Raw genomic sequence first — 17,985 nt, 5'->3', positions numbered from 1 at the left:
AAGCATTTCCTACAAGCGTTTCGGAATACTTCGGAAACCTCTTTCTGTAATATTCAGAAATATTTTAAGTACTTCATAAATACTTTGAATTATTTCTTGCAGTATCGGAATTTTCAAATTTTTTTTTCTAAATTTAATATTTTGAAGCGTTTCGAAATATTTCGGAAACCTCTTTCTGCAATATTCAGAAATATTTGCAGTACTTTATAAATATTTTGAATTATATCTTACAGTTTCAGAATTTTAAATTTTTTTTAAAAATTTAGTATTTTGAAGCATTTCTTATAAGCGTTTCTTATTATTTCGGAAACCTCTTTTGGGGCTGAAATATCAACAATGCCAACCCCCATCTATCAAAAGTCAACTCAAGATAAAATTAAGTCATAGATGTCTTATATATTAGATAGATATATGTCCTACATACTAGATAGATATACGTCTTATATATTAGATAGATATATGTCTTATATACTAGATACATCTATGCCTTATATACTAGTGAATTGGAATTTAATATTTTACTTTTAAAAATCTTTTGAAATTAAAAAAAACGTTTATAAATTACTCGGAAACATACTATTACATGAAGTTCTCTGAGATTTTCTGAGACATTTTCGTTCAATCAAAATTAGTTTCCGTAATTTCTTATAGTGTAGCAATCGATTTTCTTGTTTTTTTAATGTGATTAATTATTTTCGTAGAATTATAACGACATTTTTAAAATCATTGCTAAAAAATCCTCAAAATTTTTTTCTGTAGGTTATCAATTTGCAAAACTTAGTTTTTTAGTTTTCTTTTATTTCTAAAATTCTTGATTAAATCCTTAAAGGGACTTTGTTTCTAGAATTTTATTTAAAAAAAAATCACGATGGTTATGTGTAAAATCTTATTCATATTCCTATTGTGATTTTGAATGAATAATAAAGATAATAATAATATATATAAGCCCCATGCACACAATTAAAAATATTTACAAAGAATTACTATGAAGGATATGACGAATGAATAAATGAAAGAGCTTTTCAGGATGAGTGGAAAATAAATACTTTTTAAACAATATTTAAGCCAAATGAATTTTAAAATTTGTGATAGGCCTATCTATGAACATTAGAAAGATAAAAAATATTATGTGTTTTATTTATTGAATAATACATGCTTAAGGAATGGGAAATTTCGGGTGAAAAATTATATTTATTTGCCAAAACTAACAAGCGATAAAAAATATATGTTTCCATGCATAATTATATTTCAAGCTAACATACAAACTTTCTTGTCGATTAATTTATTAATATACGAAATCAATATTTATTCCTACATTACTTCTTTAACAAGCATAATTTTAAGAAAAATGTGTTTAAAATTTCAATGGGAACATATTAGTAATTATTCAAATGCAAATGTTTATTTAAAACAAGTTGCTAAAAAGTCCTTAAAAAAGCTTAAAACTTAAAAAGGTGGAATACTGTTATTATGAGTAATTATTACAAGGCCTGGTATATTTACTGTATATTTGAAAAACGAGTTTTAAGTTTTAATTTAAGTCCTGAAAACCATTTTTATCCGATTTCTCCCCACAAAAATATTAACAAGATTCTTCTTCTTCTTCAAAGCACTACAACTTATTGCAGGTCAGTAGCCTTTGCCATCTTGTCTTATCTACAGCAAAACCTTACTAGTTTCCTTTATTTTCTTAATAGAGCAATGGTGGTTTAGAGGAGAGAGCTCTAGCCTTCCAATGAGGTGATTCGGGCATGAATTTCAGAGATGGCTGGGCGATACGAATTCCGCATCCGGCTCGCACCGACCACAGTTCTAACGTAAAATATCCTAAGTGGTAGACGGATCATGTGATAGAGTCCCCTTGCCATCAGGCTAACCAATGGGAGGTTTCCGTGGTTTTCCTCTCCATGTGACGCAAATGCGGGCTAGTTCCAATAAAAAGTCCTCCACGAAGGTGAATTTCTTCCAGTACTACAAAAAACTACGATCCAAAGATAAAGCTACTAAAAAACGCGAAACTGGAGAAATGTCTACAAAAATATCATACGTATTTGCTTGAAACTATTGATTATTGAATTATAATTAAAGTGAACTAAGTCTGCAGTCAAGCTCTTATGAGTAAAGCCAATCCAATGCACGTTTGTTCATAAGAAAATCACGATCTAAAGGTAAAGCTACTATAAAACGCAAAACTGGAGAAATATCAGCAAAAAATAACGCATGCGTTTTTAAAAAAAGTATTGATTATTAATTTATAATTAAAGTGAACAAAAGCTGTCTTCAAGATTTTATGAATAAAGCATATCTAATGCTTATTTGTTCATAAGAAAACTACGATCCAAAGAAAAAGCTACTAAAAAACGCAAAACTGGAGAAATGTCTAAAAAAAATATCATATGTGTGTACTTGAAACTATTGATTATTGAATTATAATTATAGTGAACTAAGTCTGCAGTCAAGTTCTTATGAATAAAGCCTATCCAATGCATGTTTGTTCATAAGAAAATCTTGATTCAAAGATAAAGCTACAAAAAAACGCAAAACTCGAGAACTATCAGCAAAAAATAACACATGCGTTTTCTTGAAAACATAAAATATTAATTTATAATTAAAGTGAACAAAATCTGTCCTCATGCTTTTATGAATAAAGCATATCTAATGCTTATTTGTTCATAAGAAAGCTACGATCCAAAGAAGAAGCTACAAAAAAAACGCAAAGCTGGAGAATTGTCTGCAAAAAATATCATATGTGTTTACTTGAAACTATTGATTGTTGAATTATAATTATAGTGAACTAAGTCTGCAGTCAAGCTTCCATGAATAAATTGTTCATAAGAAAATCACTATCCAAAGATAAAGCTACTAAAAAACACAAAACTGGAGAAATGTCTTCAAAAAATATCATATGTGTTTACTTGAAAATATTGATTATTGAATTATAATTAAAGTGAACTAAGTCTGCAGTCAAGCTTTTATGAGTGAAGCCTATTCAATACATGTTTGTTCATAAGAAAATCACGATCCATAGATAAAGCTACAAAAAAAAAGAAAAGAAAAAAAATGCAAACCTGGAGAAATATCAGTAAAAAATAACACATGCGTTTTTTTTTGAAAATATTGATCTTTAATTTATAATTAAAGTGAACAAAATCCGTCGTCAAGCTTTTATGAATAAAGCATATCTAATCCACATTTGCTCATAAGAAAACCACGATCCAAAGATAAAGTTACTGCAAAAGCTAATTTGCGTTCTTTTATTATACAATAAGTGAAGAAGGATAATTAGAGAGAATGTGTAATTAGGAAAATGTAAAGAAGGCACTTTTTACCCTTCTTCAAGCTTTTAAAGTTAACTGAAGCATTCTCTGTGAAAACAAAATCATCGCGGCGTGTCATGAATTCAATATACAGTTGTCAAAAATTTTTGTTGAAACTTTTGCCGAGTTTCAAGTAACTTTCACCATCTAGTTGCGGCTTTCAGCTCTTTTATGAAATCTTTTTTTTTATCTTTTCTTTTTTTTCCGCTTTTCTCCTCTTCTTTCTCTTTTAAAATCCCGCTTAAAGACTTCCTTCACGTTTGCACTCAACAAAACATTTTTCAGTCAACTCACGCTTTACTGATATCGTTTTGAGTTGAAAATAAATGGTAGACTAACAAGTGGTGTATGTGTGTTATGTTTTAAATGAGTATTGTCTAGTTAATATGCATAACAGATACTCTAATTCCATAAGGCTGCCTTTTCATCCATTAAAATTTATGTTGTTGATAATAGGAAATATAAGCATTTTTATTCAATTAGGTACTCAGTTTATTGTTCTTTTCCGTTAGTATAGTACAGTAGCGTGTTAAAACCAAATCTGTTTAACAAATCATAAAATAATCACTTTAAATGACATAAAACTAACAAAGAGATGCGAACTTGATGTTAAAAAGATTTTGTTTTACTTTATTGTAAGATAAAAGTTACTTTTTAGATTACAGCATCAAAATTGAAAACAAATAAAGAAAGCTTGCAGAATAAGAAAAAGAAAAAATCCGCATGTGAAATTTCCGTATCAGAATTTATTGCTCCTTTGAAAAGCAGATAAAGAAAGCTTTCTCACTAAAAAAAAATTAATTTCCGTATGTAAAATGTATATATAAGATAAAAATTTATTTTTAAAGGACGGTAATGTTAAAGTAAGTTTAAAATAATACTTAAGTAATCACGTTTCGCTTGTAAAATAGTATAAACAAAAAACAAAAATATATTTTGTTATTAGTTCACTTTAAAGTATATATATTTTTTATTGAAATTCTGGATAGTTAAAACTTGAAACTTGTACAAAACGTAGAGTTGAAACTTACTACACTGTAAGAAATTCCGGATTAAACTATTGTACTCGTATAAAATGCCGGCAGTCTGAGCGCACTATCCATAAAATTTATTTTACAGAAAAATCCATTTTTAGCTTACAATACCTTTATTTTTTACAGAAGTATTTATTTAATTAGAGTGATTTAGTGATGTTAATCTAATTATCTCTATAAAAAATTACGATTTATAAGCATTTTGACTCAATTAGGTTCTCAGTTTATTATTCTTTTCCATCCATATAGTACTGTAGAGTGTTAAAACTAAATCTGTTTAACAAATTTTCAAATAATCAATTTAAATGACATAAAACTAACAAAGACGTGCGAATTTGATGTTAAAAATACTTTGTTTAACTTTTTTGTAAGATAAAAGTTACTTTTTAGATTACTGTATCAAAGTTGATAGTTCATTTAAAAAACCGATAAAGAAAGCTTGCTGATTAAAAAATAAGTAAATTTCCGTTTGTGAAATGTTTATATAAGATTTAAAATTTATTTTTAAAACACAGTTACGTTACTGTAAGTTTAAAGTAAAGCTTAAGATTTTCTTGAAAAATATTACGAGCACAAAATTAAAGTATATTTTGTTATTAGATCATTGAAAAGTAGATATATTTTTTAATTAAAGTTCTAGTTAGTTAAAACTTGAAAATTGCGCGATACTTACTCTTGAAATTGTAAAAAAATGCAGCTAGGTACATATTATAGCCAAGAAGGCTAATCTGTCTATCTCATGACCAACAGTACATGGGTTCAAGTCCCACCATTGGCACCATAATCTTTTCTCCAGTCCCTTCAACACATGGAGAGTTTTCAGTCTCCTGCACTCCCAAATAAAAGACCTTGAACTATTAGAATATGATACTCGCATTCACGCATAGATGGCAGCACCATACTGCTTTTAATATCCATGCGTGAGTGAGAGTATCGTATTCCAATAGTCCAGTTTCACAAATTGGGGAGTGTAAAACATTAGAAACTGGTCATTTGTTGAAGGGAATGGAGGAAATAATGTGGTGTCAACGCTGGGATTCGAACCAGTTCTGTCGATTACGAGATGGACAGCTTAGCTTTCTCGGCTATAATACATACGCAGTTATAAGGAACTAAGCTGATTCATTAGGTGGGCTTCGTCAGTGTGATAAAAATCTGGTTTTTAACCGTATTAGGTGAAAGCAGTTAATAAACAGTATTTCTCACACTTAACAATTGGATTACCATTTTAATTATGGCTATTTGACTGTTTTGTTTGAATGCGTTAGACTAAAAATGAAATAAATTGATTTTTAACCTTTTTTCCCGGAAAGTTCTAACAGTGTGTGTTTTCTATTTTTAATTTATTATACTTAATTTTGCTAAAACCTACTTAAGTTTATTCAATACTGCAGTGCAGAACCTCTTATCCGGAAATCAGAAAACCGGAAAACCAGATAACCGGAATGAAATTTAGAACCGGAAATTAATTTTCTTCCCTTAAAAAACTTTTTTTTTCTTGCAACATTTTGAGCCCATTTTGTTATTTAGAGCGTACGGCGTATCGAGTTGACGATCAAAAGCCGTTTGTAGACGAATCTCACATAAGCACAAATAGCTTATATATGTTATTAATGTTAATAATAACATTAATAACATACATAAGCCTGTATATATTTTTTATTTCATAATTTCTTTCCTTATTTTAACTTATGTGTATTATTATTTATCATTTTTTATTATTTCTTAAACTATTCCAAAATAATTTTTTAGTTTCGTTTTATAAACATTAAAAAAACGGCATTTTGTAGCGATTCAGAAAACCGGAAAAAATCAGTTATCCGGAATCGCGATGGTCCCGATCGTTCCGGATAATCGGTTCTCTACTGTATTTAATTTTACTTCATACTACTTAATTTACTTCGTACTACTAAATTTTACTAATATCTTCACAGCTAATTTTATATTTTGCCCAGCTTTTCTCCAATGTCATGTTTCATTTATGTTTTAATCGCAAAGAAATTTATAAATATCCCGGAACTATGTTAACTAATAGCAATTAAATATTTTTTTGAAAATAGGGTTTTAAATTTTATCCTAGATTTTTTCCTATTGTGTTCAACTGGGGATTGTATTGTATTTGTCATGCGAGTTTTCTATTTCTAATTTAATGGACTTATTTTTACTAAAGGTACTTTATTTTATTTAATACTACTTAATTTTACTCAATACTGCTTAATTCATATTCTATTTCTAATTTAATGTACTGTTTCTATTTTAATATACTTATTTTTACTAAAGGTAGTTAATGGGGATTTTATTGTATTTGTCAAATTTTCTATTTCCAATTTAATGTACTTATTTTTACTAAAGGTAGTTAATAGGGGATTTTATTGTATTTATCACATTTTCTATTTCTAATTTAATGCACTTATTTTTACTAAAGATACTTAGTTTTATTTCATGCTACTTAATTTACTTAGTACTACCTAATTTACTTCATATTACTCTTTTTTCCTAAAAATAATCCACAACAGTGATATAGTAGGCATTTTTATTATTTTTTTGCATAGATTTTCCTCAATCTTTCTTCTTTTTCGAGCTTTTCTTCTTTTTTCAAATCACAAAGAAATTAATAAATATCCTGGGAATATATTAACAAATGAAAATTAAATACTTGCTTGGAAATAGGTTTTAAAATTTTAACTTAGAATTTTTCATGTTTTATGTTCATCTGGGGATTGAATTGTATTTGTCAAATGCGTTTTCTATTCCTAATTTATTAACTTATTTTTACAAAAAGGTACTTAATTTTACTTAATACAACTTTATTTCACTAAAAATGATTACATAAAAGGAAAATATTTTGCTCTATTGTTGTTGCTTAAATATTATTATTATTATTTTACATAGTTTTTTGAAAATTGCATTTTTTTCAATTCCAAGTGAAGTTAATATACATCCTGGGAATATATTAATTAATCACAGTTAAATATTTGCTTGAAAATAGGCTTTTAAATTTTAACTCAGAATTTTTTTCCATTTTATGTTCCTCTGAGGATTGTATTGTATTTGTCATATGTGTTTTCTATTCTTAATTTAATGCGCTGAACACTTTGAATTGTAATTTTTTGTTACCTTCAATTTATTGTTAATTCAGCCATAAGTATCCCGTTGCTCCAAGTAAATAGCGCTGAATTTGTTTAGTAAATCGCCAAGTAATCTTTTAAAAGAAGCCAAAAGCGAAAGGAATAATCCTAATGAAGATTTGGAGAGCGAAAAGCCAGGAAACTCACGGGTTCAAACAAATTATCTCATTAAATCAACATGCTAACAAGACACTCAAAAATTCCCGAAACGTACGAAAAATAAATTCTTTTAAAGAATCGGCTGAGTGGATTCGATTTGAAATTAGTACAGCCGAAAATCCTTTCATTATATGCACTTTATCTTTTAGACATTATTAACGTTTCATCAAGTTTTCAAAAACTCGTGCTCAGGACCTTTTGCTGGGCTCATTATATTTCATCGATAAATAAAGCTTATAAAGTTCCACATTTTGAGTTTTATTTGATTTAATTGTTGTGTAGATCCACTTCTTTTCTTCGGTTGGGAAAATTGCGATGGAATTTTAAAAATACAGAGTTAGAATTTTGAGATATTTATAGCTATAGTCAGAAACTACAAACATTTGTATTGTTTCTGGCAGTGAATTTCAAATTAATGTTATGAATGAAATATAAATTAATTGGGAATTAAACAGTCTACGATTATATTAACTATTTCTATACGTAATCAAAAAGCTGGAAATGAAACAAATATTTTGTTGTGCATTTAGTACAGCCAAAAATCCTTTCGTTATATGAATTTTACGCTGTAAAACAGGGATACTCAAATATAACGAAACCTGACGAAACCGTTTCCTGTTATATGTTCCGAGCAAATATTTCGTCAACTTTGAGCAAAATTTCTATCAACATTTCTACAAGAAAACGAATTTCGTCAGAATTAAAGACATATTTTATTATTTTATTTTTTCGAGAAAAGAAAAAACCTTGTGGGGTCTAATTTACATAACTTTACCAATAGTCTATTTAGCGTTTGCACCATATAGATAGAATAAGACAACAAGTAAAGATAGAACAGAGAGAGATATAGCATTCATGAACGAAGCTGGATTCAAACCTCGGACCTCCTTAGAACGAGTCTATTTCCTTGATTACCATTCAGCCAGGTTGCCTTAATTAGCCTCCTTATTTTTGATTTTTATAGTCTTTATTCAAGTTTCGACATTCTAGTTAACTATCTCCCACAATGCACTAGGATGAGGTTTCGAGCTGAGGTAGCATTTAGTCACATATTTAAGAGTTCGCGTTTCGTCAGAAATTAAAGAAATGATTCTCAAAATTAAAGAAATATTGCTCAAGAAATACTGAGTTTTATTCTTGAGAGTGAATCTTTTAGATATTATTAACGTTTTATTAAGTTTTCAAAAACTCGGATTCAAGACGTTATGCTTAGCTCATTATATTTCATCCACAAGTAAAGCTTATAAAAATCTACATTCTGAGTTTAATTTGATTTAATTGCTAGGTAGAACCATTTCTTTTCTTCGGTTGGGAACTTTAAAAAAAGAATTTTGCAGCTACTGTTTTCAAAAATAAAGCCATAGAATAATGTGATCAATGTTCTCAAAATTAAAGAGATATTGCTCAAGAAATACTGAGTTTTATGTTTGAGAGTGTATCTTTTAGATATTAATAACGTTTTATTAAGTTTTCAAAATCTCGGATTCAAGACCTTCTGCTTAGCTCATTATATTACATCAATAAATAAAGCTTATAAAAATCTACATTCTGAGTTTAATTTGATTTAATTGCAGAGTAGAACCGCACTTCTTTTCTTCGGTTGGGAACTTTAAAAGTAGAATTTGGCAGCTACAGCTTTTAAAAATAATGCTTTAGAATAATGTGATCAATGAAATATAATTAATAGTCAATTAATCTCATTACATTTATATTAATTAGTTTTTTCCTAATCAGAAAACTGCAAATGAAATGAATATTTTGTTTTGAATTTTATTTTTTGTCATGTTAACTATTGCATTAAAAGTGTGACTATTTATTAACGCTGTTTTTAGTAGCTCTGTTGCCAAGGGAAAAAAACATAGTAACAGCGCCTTAAACTTGAAGAAATGCGAAGATTTTATACTATATATACACCGAAGAGCCATTACATTATGACCACCTTCCATCTATAACAATGGGCTCACCCAGGTTTTCATGGTTTCTCGCCCAGGAACAATATTTTCATGGGGCACATTAGGACCCATAATCCTCATAGAACAATCCCTGACGTCTGTAAGCTACTTAAACATAGTTGCAGACCAGGTTCACCCATTCATGGTAACAGTTTTTCCTGTGGGGGATGGTGATTACCAACAGGATAATGCACCATGTCATGTGGGTCGAATCGTCTAGGAACATTCCAGTGACTTTGTCTTGGCCCCCAAATTCACCTGACCTTAATCCAATAGAGCATTTGTGGTCCTACTTGGAAAACCAAATTCGTGCTGCCTCGCTACCCCCTCGCAATGTGAGGGAATTGCAGGACCAGTTGGTGAGCGCATGGTACCAGATACCTCAGACTACCTATCATCACCTTGTGGAATCAATGCCACGGCGGGTGCTTGCAGTTTTGAGGGCTAAAGATGATCCTACATGTTATTAGCAGGGTGGTCATAATGTAATGGCTTTTCGGTGTATATTAATAAGTTCTTTCCTAATCAAAAAACTGCAAATGAGATGAATACTTTGTTTTGAATTTTATTTTTTGTCATGTTAACTATTGCATTAAAAGTGTGACTATCTATTAACTCTGTTTTTGGAACCTCTATTGCCAAGGGAAAAAACATAGTTTCAGCGCCTGAAACTTGAAGAATTGCGATGATTTTAAACTATATATATAATCTTACCGTGAATAATTATCTAGTCCTTAGAGCAGACAAATAACTTAAATATTTTAAAAGTTATTTCAGGCTCCACACTTCCAAAATGGTGATAAAAAGGATTTAATATAGCAGATTTGCCTCCAAAAATGATTAAAAAATTTGAAAATTTATTGAAGAAAAATGAATGGAGGTTTCACTCTTCTCCGGAAACTAGTCTTTCTTAACAGATAGTGTAGCAGTAAACATTTAGTGTTGCTAACTAAAAGAATATAGAATAATTTTTCCTCAGCGAATCTGTCAATTTTCACCGAAATATTTCAACAGGCATCTGGTTAATTTTAAATTCAGACTGCGTCAAATTTAGGAAGTATTGTTTTAAAAATATTCCTAGATAGCAGCGCAGTCTATTGATGAACTTAATTATTAATTATTAAACTTGGTTAGTATAAACCACGATTCCTTAACAAAAATTTCAATATACCATGTATTTATATATTTTTCCTATTTCATCAATTGATTTTTTTAAACGAAAAATAGTTTATATGACAATTGTCAGTTTGAAGTATAGAGAAATCTAAATTCTGAGCAGAACGCAGTATTCCTTAAATATCTCTCATCTTTTCATTTTTCATCAACTGACTTTTCAATCGAACAGTTAATTTTTTCTTTTAAGATATTTTGAAGCTCTAAAATATCATGCTAAATATTCGAAGCCATTCACGCTGAATATGCTAAATATTAAAGATATCTAAAAATGAAAAAAATAAAGAATTCAGTCTTATTGATTTTCCTATATGATCGTGCTTGAATATTTCTTAAAACTATTTCCGCAATCATTTTTAAATGGTATCTGAAATCAATAGCAATATTTCAAATAAAATCAATTTTTTAAAATAGAATTATTCAAATTATTTGCAACAGAATATGTTAACTACTTTCAATAACAACAGTAACATAGGATCCATGTGACTAATTTGAATTTATTTTCATATACATATTACGATTCATAAATAGAACATTCCTAAGGAAAGAATCTTCCAAATTTCGCTTTGAATGCCGACTACCCCATTCTTAAATGAGCTCTTCAAAATGAAAACATTACCATCACCTTTGCAAACCAGTATTCAGCATTCATGCTTATAAGAGCCAATTTCTACGATTTTAATTTCATGCTACGACCAGTACCATTCCATATTCCTTTTCCTGTTTTCGTCCCCCCTCTTGGGATTTAGAGACCTTCTCATATTTTAGCATTCAGACGAATCCCCTTCTTTAATATGCAGATTTTCCTGGTGTTCGTAAGGCCTATCCCTCCCTTCTTTTCTTAACATTATTTGCATTGCGGGGATTTCCTACCGAAGAGAGTCAGACGATACCGGGATCATGCTCACTCCCCCTTCTAAAGCTTCCCATCTCGCCTTATATAGGAAGAGAAGTGAAATGAAGAAGACTGCGAACGCGCTTCTGAAATCTGCGATTGAAGTGTAGATTGAGAAGTGCTCGCACCTACCTTGTCGGTGTTGAGGAATGCTCAGAATTCGTTCGGCAGAAATATTCGAGAATTTCGAATATTGAAATGCACTTACACTATTTCGATTGACCTTAGTCACATACCATCTAATTTTGAAGATAGTGAGAATGGAGCTTCAGTGAAGCCCCTTATAATATTGAGAACCCTTATGGACGAAAGGCTTTATGCATTTTTTTTGAAGCTGGTAAGGGAGCTTATAAACATTTTTCTTATTAAAATATTTCAAAAAGCGTGACTCAAAATTAAAACCCTAAAAGTCATTTTACATTTAAAAGAAATTTTTTATAAAAGATTTTTCTAAAATCCACCTCAAACATATTTTCAGAATCCTTATTAGAAATGAAAGCACGAGTAGCCTTATAAATCTTGAAGTGGTTCCTTATAACCACTTTTAACTTTTTTTAATTTTATTTTGACAATCAAAACGTTCTAATGTTTTTAATCTCCCCTTCCTGACCGTGGTAGCTCAGGGGATAAAGCACTTCCCTCTCTATAAGGTAACCCAGGTTTGAATACCAGAGACGGCTGATCCATATGTATTCCACACCAAACAACTCAGTGGTAGACGGATCATGGGTTGGAGTCTAGTTGCCGTTAGGCTAACGGTGAAAGGTTTTCATGTTTTTCTTCTCCATGAAAAGAAAATGCAGCTTAGTCCCATCAAAAAAGTCTTCAATAGGCAAATTTTTTCCAATACTTGATTCAGTGATCCAGGAGTTCCCTTGTCTTCTGAACCAGGCTCAAAATTACAACGCTACGGAGTTGATCATTGATAGTCATAAACTCAAAATTGGGTCCGCTGTTCAACCTTACGTTCTTCAATAATGGTTTAACAGGTTTCAATATTTTTTTTCTTTTTTAAATCTTACTAGTGTAAATGTGCAACTGCTAAAATGAATATCCTTTTCGCTTCAATTTTGATAAGGATTCAAAAAATAAATACCGAGTATGGAAGTTTAAAAAATATTCTGCTTACTGTTCTAAATTCTTAAGAAGTATATTTAAGTAATTTTTATAAATTTTTTTAAGCTTAGTATGCTTTTTTAGAGTAACATAATTGATATATTTTTTTTTGTTTCCAAGAAAAATGCAAGTTTGTGTGTATTTTGACCTAATCAATACATAATACTGAAAAAGTATGAAAAATATGTTTTATGAAAATTGTGCGTAAGGGTTTATCGGCTAAATATTTGAGCACCAACTAATAAAAATACCTTGCTTGTCTAATTTACTTTAGAAGTTAGAAACTGGTAAGATACTCACAGTAAAAAATTTAAATAATCTAAGAAACTGAAAAATTAAAACTTGTTTTTTTTTTAGGTATCGATTTCCAAAAATGTTTTTTTTAATTATATTTAATGTAAATATGATTTTTTTTTAAATATTCTACAGTATTTATCAAATACGACAAATATTGAAAATAAAATTCAAATTTTCAATAAATATATCCTAGAGTTAACCATCACGTAAACAATTTTGAAAACTCACAGTCATAAGGAAGCAAATTATCAAAAACGAACATGAATATAAACGAGCCTTTTTTTATTACATCGAATGTTTCAGCATGATTTGGATTAGAAATTATTATCAATGTATTACCTAAGTTTGTCTAGATTTTAATAATGTAACATATCTATTACAAATGAACTGTACAGTTGTACAATTCACAGTGTACAGTGTACTTTTTATATGACATCACGGTCTTATTCATTGTCAAAAAGCTTCCTGTCCCTCAGTTTCACTTTCGTTTATATGTTATATTTCGCACTTGGCATCCCACGCTTTGGTTAATTTGATGTGAAAGTGTTGCCTGTGGATGTTACTTTCGTGTTTGCGACAGTATGTTTCATAAAGCAACATGTTGTTTCGTTATTTAATGTCATACCTTAAATTTTACGCCACTGGCAATGAATTTAGTAATTTTTTAATTAATATTTTAAACAATAAAAATCATTGCTTCTATTGCCAATGGCTAGGTCCTGTAAATGGCATTAAGTTGAAAAACTAATTTTAGCGAATTCAAACGAAACGAAATTACATTAAGTCTCTCTAAACTTAATAAATGGAGAAAGCAGATTGAATGAAATTTAAAAATGATGGGATTATCTTGAAGTACTGTTCCATATAAATATGTTAATTTAGCTAACAATAAATCCCATTGTTATTACTAACAATAACATCTGTTTTACATCCACAATGTAATATAAAGTTCTAAAACTATTTCAATAAATTCAACTTTAACAATACTTTCAATGAATATTTAATTTAAATAAATAAGAGGCGAGTTTTGAAGTTTTCAAAAGAAATAAAATTAAATTTATAACAATGTTGTCAAATTGTTATAAATTTATTTTTATTTTTATTAGTAGTTATTTTTTATCTGTTATTATATGCCTTTCTTAACAATATCATTTATTTCAGTTTAATGAGAATATGAATTATATTATAATAATAAGAATTTTCCACGATTTTTTTCACTGCACCAGATAAATTGGTTCTCACGTATTCTTTCAGTAAAACTTCTACAGTAATGAGCCTTTAGTATTCTTATATGCATTACGGATAATCACGATTCCATTTACATGATTTATATCAGTGCATTACGTATTATTATATACATTACGGATAATCATACGATACCATTTACATGATTTATATCAGTGCATTACGTATTCTTATATGCATTACGTATCATGACGATTCCATTTACATGATTTATATCATTGCATATAAGAATACGAATTTTTGATTAATATTATTTTATTTTATAATCGCCGTTGAACAGCAGACCCAATTTTTTGGGCTTACGACTACTAATGTTCAACTACGTAGCCTTATAATTTTGAACCCAATCCAGAAGACAAGGGAACTCCTGGATCAAGTATTGGGAGAAATTTGCCTTAGTGGAGGACTTTTTTATGGAACTAACCCGCATTTGTGCTACATGGAGAAGAAGACCGCAACAACCTCCCACGGTTAGCCAGACGACGGGGAGTCTCAAACCCATAATCCGTCTATCACTGAGGATATTTCTCGTATGCGCCGTGGTCGGTTCAAGCTGGATGCTGAATTCGTATCGAAAAGCCATCGCTGGGATTTAAACCCGGTTCTTCTCATTGGAAGGTGATTACTCTATCGCCTTAGCCATCGCGGCTCCTGTATTACGGATAATGACGATTCCATTTACATGATTTATATCAGTGCATATAAGAATACGAATTTTCCATCAATATTATAAACAATAGAACTGAAGGCTGGGATAGCCTGGCTTTTAGAGTAGCCAGGCCATGTCCAAGAAATCGTGTCTTTGATACCCGCCGGCCGAAGACTCTCTATGTAGTAAATGGTGACTGATGCACGTTAAATCTGTCTAGTCGCAAAGTCCTCCATGTTTCCGTAACAAATCAATACCTCTGGGGGTACTGGATTGGAGATTGATCGATCTCTGATTCAAGTCGAAATTGCGATCTGTGGATGAATGAATGAAAGTATGAATGTCCACCATATTCCCGTAACAAATCCTACCTCTGGGGGTATTGATCCTGGAGTTTCCTTGTCTTCTGGATTGGTTCAAAATTGCAAGGCTACGGAGTTGAACATTAGTAGTAGTTAACTCAGAATTGGGTGAGCAGTTCAACGGTGGTAGTAAAATAAAATAAAACTAAGCTCCTATTTTCCCATTCTGGGCCGGGATAGCCTGGTTCTTAGGGCACAGGGCCCATGTCCAAGAGTTCGTTGGTTCGATCCCAGCTGGCCGAAGACTCCCTGTGTAGTAAATGGTGACTGATGCACGTTAAATTAGTCGAGTCGCAAAGTCCTCCATGTTCCCATAACAAATCCAAACCTCTCGGGGTATTGATATTGGAGTTTCCTTGTCTTCTGGATTGGTTTAAAATTACAAAGCTACGGAGTTGAGCATTAGTAGTCGTAAGCCCAAGAATTGGGTCAGCTGTTCAAAGAATTGGGTCAGCTGTTCGGTTATAAAATAAAGCAATAAAACTCATTGAGTCGGCCAGTTGGCCGAGCAGTTAGCTTGCCTGACTTCGAAGCAAACGGTTGTAGGTTTAAACCCTGCACATGGCATGGATGTTTTTCTCTGTGTGTTGTTCTCCTTCGTGTGATGTGTGAATGTGTTCCACCCTATGAACGGGTATCTTTGGCGTTGGTAATGTTGCTCGCTTCCGTGACTAAGGTTCACAGGTGCCTACTGGGTAAAGTTAAAGATCAACACTTCCATCTAAGAATGAGTGCTCAGCGTTGGCCGTGACAGTAAATAAATAAAAAATAAAAAATACTGTTAGTAGTAACAATGGTAATGCCCTGTAAATGGTATTAAGTTCAAAACTAATTTCAGAAAATTTAACGAAAAGCAAGAACATTAAGTTTGCTTAATCGATAGAGAAAGTAGGCTTAGTGGAATTCCAGAATTATGAAATTATTTTGAAATCTCATTATATTACTAACAATAACATCTAGTTTCTATCAACTCTTTAATATAAAGTTCCAAAACTAATTCAATAAACGCAAATATTTCGTAGAACAAAAATTTAATTTAAATGAATAACAGAGAAGTTTCGAAATTCACAAAAGAAATAAATCTAAAATTCTAACAATGTTTGCAAATCGCGATAACGCAATGTAAGTTTTTCGAATAACAGATGCCTTTCTTAACAATATCACTTATTTCATTTTAAAGAGAATTTGAAGCATATTATAATAAGAAGAATTTTCCTGTTTTCCAGGACACCAGACAAATTGGTTCTCACGTATTCTTTCAGTAAATTTTCCACAGTGATATGCCTTACGAGGCGTTGCCTTGTAATCCACGTTAGCGTCGTTTTCTAAGATTAGTGGGTACCCCTCTTTTGTAGTTTTATACTTAAGTTGCAGCTTTGTTAACATTTCATCGATCGAATTCGGAAGCTTTAGTAGGCATACGAAGCTGAAACAACTTTGCTTCATATCAAATTTATACGCCAAGCTTATATTTTGGCGGCGTAAAATCCTTAAAAGAGATTTTATTCCATGAAATATCGGAAAAAGGAATGAAACTTTTATGTTTTGAATTATAAATCTTAAGACAGTTGTGTTATGAAAATTGAAAATTAAAAGTAGCGTAGCATATTTTAGAAAGGGTTATTGATTACGGAGGATTATTTTTAAATAGTTTAAGATAATAAATGAACGTGTTAGAAATTTCTGATTCTGTTATATTTTGGAGATATATTTTGTGGCGTATTTTCGTAAGTTTAAGAAGAATTAAGAATGGAATGTTTTAATTAATTCAATAAGCATTTTTATTGCATTTCCTGGATTATAATTGATTTATTAGTTGATGTTATGTAAGAGATATATAATAAAATCTGTTTTGATGTAATATACACAATTGTCTGCTGATTTATGTATTGTATTGAAGAATAATATCACATGTTTTTGTTAAAAGTAATTAAATCATTTTTGAAATTTAAAGCAAATAAACGAGTATCTCTGACTCATTTAAGATTTAATTGAGTTTGTTTCACATATGCAAATGTTAGCCTAAGTTAGTACAAAAAGTGACAGACTGATTAGCCCTAAATTGCTAAATTAATGTGTGTAATTATGATAGAAAACAAAATGGTGAAAAATTAAGGAGTATGCCTTTGAGGTAATTTAAGAAATACAGATTTTGTGAAAGAAGCAGATGATTTGAATTTCGATTATTGAAAAGAAATGTCTTTAATGTTAATTACAACTTGAACCATGCATCATGACGAGTTTCTTTTCGCATTTTTCATATCTTCTGGAAGTATAAGCAAATTTGTACTTTCTGAACAGATTTAGACTCAGGAATTCGTAGTGCAACAAGTCAAAAAATTTCAAAAAGGGGTTTACTTTTGTTATTTATGTGCTTCCCTTACTTGTAAAATATCTTTTTGAAAAGACTCACAAAAATTGTAAGAAAAAAAAACTTTTTCGGATTATGTAGAGCTTAAATGGGTACAACTTGCCTATTTAAAAGTTGCCTAAGAAAAATTCTATCTTCCACCCTCATCTCCTGAGGATGAGTGGGGGCAATTTTTAAATTCTAGATATAAACCTTAATTTTTATTGCAGATTTGGACTCTCCAGAAAAAGTAATCTTAATTTACCTATATATCCATATATTTTTGCTCTATGCCTTACAGAAGGCGC

Source organism: Parasteatoda tepidariorum, chromosome 12, assembly GCF_982258835.1.
Source record: "Parasteatoda tepidariorum strain Cologne lab strain chromosome 12, Ptep-v5.0, whole genome shotgun sequence".
Classification (NCBI taxonomy): domain Eukaryota; kingdom Metazoa; phylum Arthropoda; class Arachnida; order Araneae; family Theridiidae; genus Parasteatoda; species Parasteatoda tepidariorum.
The sequence above is the reverse complement of the archived record's forward strand: the minus strand, read 5'-3'. Positions refer to the sequence as shown.